Raw genomic sequence first — 3,106 nt, 5'->3', positions numbered from 1 at the left:
CAATGGGGGTCCCTGCCCAGCTGAGTACTGTGGTGGGTCACCCTCAAACCAAAACCCCAGTAAGGCTGACAGGCTTCTTCCCTCCTCCCCTCTCTTGGTCTTCAATAAAGGTAGTTCAGCTTTTTCAAGGCTGTCTTGAAAAGCAATTTTTTTTGCTGTGGTGCTCATCCCACCCTGCAAAGAGACCTTTGTCTCATTAAAGATTTAACAAGCCTCTTCATTTGTGTATATTATACAGGACTAGACACAGTGTATTATTGAAGATTTACTCATGTATGGGGTATACCCCCAACTAATGCCCCTTAGGGTTAACCGGTTAGCCTTGTCAAGCATGCTGTGCTAGGCTTCTGTTGCCCTATCATGCAGCCCTTGCACTGCCTACCTGTGGCACGTAAGATCTGGGGAATTGTTGGTGTGTTGGGTTGGCCAGGGTGGGAGAACACAGGAATTTCTGCTGCTATACGATGGGGATTGTATTCTCACCAGGCAATGCAATTTGGGTATTCTTTGCAAAGTGAAACATACGTGGATTGAAAAGGGAATTTAAAACTTTTCTTGTATGGAAAAAAAAAGTACAAAACACTTACAAAATTATTTTTGGGAACTTTATTTGAGTGACAATTTTCCAAACACTACTAAAGAAGTTCATCCAAAAAACAGATAGAGAGTGAACCTGATTGAGTTCACACACACCAACCCACACCATTGTTAAAGAGAAATGCAAATTAGAAGTATAATCTGCTTTCATAAACTAAGGTGACAGCAGAGGAGGGAGCACTGCCTAAGAAACACAGCACCACAGGGAGTAATACAGAATCCCATCACCACTCTTTTGAAATAAATGCTTATTTGTTTGTATCAATTAAAATTGATAAAAAGGTACATGCATTCAGTTACAGCTTGATGACTGATGACTGCCTGTTCAATGGAAATTTTATTAGGATGTTGCTCAGCTTTGGGTACACTCATGCTTTAGGCATGAGAACCTAGTGCATCATGAGATGCTCCCCTCTTGGATCCTCTTCCCCCTGGGGATGCTCAGTATCCTCCTTCCCTTCATCCCTGAACTGTAGTGGCACTCTCCTCCTACATATAGAGGAGGCACAGCTCTCTTTTGGAGGAGAATGAAAAGTGGGGTGGAGTGGCCTATTGTCAATGTTGCTCTCAGTAGTGTTGCCATCATGAAACTGTGTTAAAAACTGCTGTCTAAATCTTGCCTCCAGATGCCCTGTATAATGAGCATTGTTACTAAAATGCTGAATAACTTCTAAGTTTTAATTGGTTCTGTTCTCCATAAGACTGAAATTGGTTTCCTCCCTCCTCATTAGCCTATTAAAGATATCATTACTGTTGCCTGACATTCCTTCACTGGTCATAGATATGTTTTGGGATGCTTCTGTCAGTATCTGAAAAATATTTTCCTTAGTTGTTCACTGAGTTGTTCTATAATTCTGTTGATGTTGAGCATTATCAACTGGCTCTTGATGATCTAGGAACCACAGCTGCAGTAGTATGGGTAGCTGTGGCAAAGAGAAAAAGAAAGCTCTCATGAGGTAGTCTGCTACCTTTAAACATTTTAATAAGACTCTATTAAAAAAAAAAATTAACAGCACACCCTCCCCAAGAATTACCAGTGAAACCCCACTACCACCCAACCATGTTATGAAGGCTGGCCCCAAATATTCTGACCAGTCTCAACACATCTTCACTGGTACCCCTCCACTGGGAAAAAAACATGCATCATCAGCCACCCAGCAAGGAGTAGCTTAGATTTGGTTAAGGGGACCAGTCTCCCCAACCCTGGCAGACTAAGGACGCATGTGGCAATAATATTTTAGCCCAGTGTCTAATACCAATGCTATAGCTTACAAGTCACTGTTCATGAGGCTTGTGGGGTCTCTGGCACAGAACCCTCTTGCGAACCTGAAGACTCCTGCAACAGAATATTGGTGGAGCCAAAATCACTGCCATCATCATGAACAGAAGAGTTATTTCTGATCCCCTGCTGGTTGGTCATCTTGTGTGTCTGGTACTAAAATGTGTGGATGAACCAGAGCAGAGGGCAAGCTCATTTATGACTGCATGGCAAAGATGTCCTTTGAGCTGTTCATCTGTGACTGAGGAGGCTGATTGCATCCAGTTTTTGAAGTGCCTGCCAATGTGTTGTGGTGCCAGGGAGGTGTAGATGTTTTCAGGTTCCTCGGCCACCAAACCTGTCATCCCAAACTCAGGCAAGCAAGTCCCTGAAGCATCTCTTTTAAGGATGATAGACAGCTTGTCATAAAATGGAATCGTTCTCTATAAAGCACCTGAATAAGAATTATTGTCCTTAGCATGGTGAAAGGCACACTTTAAGGCCTTGATCTTACTTCATCACTGTTCCCAGTCCTGACTGTGTAGCCACATTCTGTTAATAATTCTGCAATAGCAACATATGCCATCTTGTTTCTTTGGTTTTTGAATTGCATAAGCACCTTTCTTTCACCCCAAATATGGATGGAGAAGGGCCACTATGCCTTCAGGACTGGAGGAGGCTGTCACCCAGGGTGTTTCAGTGCCACCCCGATAGTTGCTGATGTGGCTTATCCGCTCCTGCCCTGGCTCATGAAGCCCTGGGGGAGGGGAGGAGAGGGAGGAGGGAAGTGACTGACCCAGAAAAATTATTGCTCAGTCAGCAGCTAAGCAAGTGCTGCATGAGCATAGAGCATGCCTTTGGGCACTTGAAAGCCCATTGGAGGTCACTGAATACAAGCTAGAGGTTGATGTGGAGAACATCACCCCTTTCATAGTATCTACATGTGTGCTGCATAATATCTGTGAGACAAGGGGGAGGTTTTCAGTCGGTCTTGGAATGAACACTTAAGGGAAGCAAGAGGAGCTGCAAAATGTACACAGAGAGCAGCAAGGAGTTAGGGAGAGGGATTAGAGATTCAGGCAAACAGTGGAAGGGGAGCTGTGATCAGAAATTGTCTTGCGGCACATGTCATGGCTGCTGAGGCTGGGAAATGTGCTCTGTAATTATGTAACTGTGTTAGAAATATTATTAAAAATGCATTATCAATAGTGTTGTTAGAACAACACAGCTGCCAGCTCTCCCTGTCTCCCT

General features: G+C 43.8%; 1 long non-coding RNA gene across 1 annotated transcript in view; it reads right to left on the bottom strand.

Annotated features, from left to right (window-relative positions):
• Positions 1-230: 230 nt before the first annotated feature.
• Positions 231-3,106, bottom strand: part of LOC109311106 — a 9,748-nt gene continuing 6,872 nt past the window's right edge. The window contains exons 2-3 of the long non-coding RNA XR_002101419.1: positions 2,981-2,989; positions 231-355 (exon numbers count right to left, since the gene is read on the bottom strand). This is a non-coding gene — a long non-coding RNA (uncharacterized LOC109311106). The remainder of the gene's footprint in view (positions 356-2,980; positions 2,990-3,106) is intronic.

This window comes from Crocodylus porosus, unplaced genomic scaffold (genome assembly GCF_001723895.1).
Source record: "Crocodylus porosus isolate Cpor-Errol unplaced genomic scaffold, CroPor_comp1, whole genome shotgun sequence".
Classification (NCBI taxonomy): Eukaryota; Metazoa; Chordata; order Crocodylia; family Crocodylidae; genus Crocodylus; species Crocodylus porosus.
Note: the sequence above shows the minus strand (reverse complement) of the source record. Positions and strands in the feature narration are given on the sequence as shown.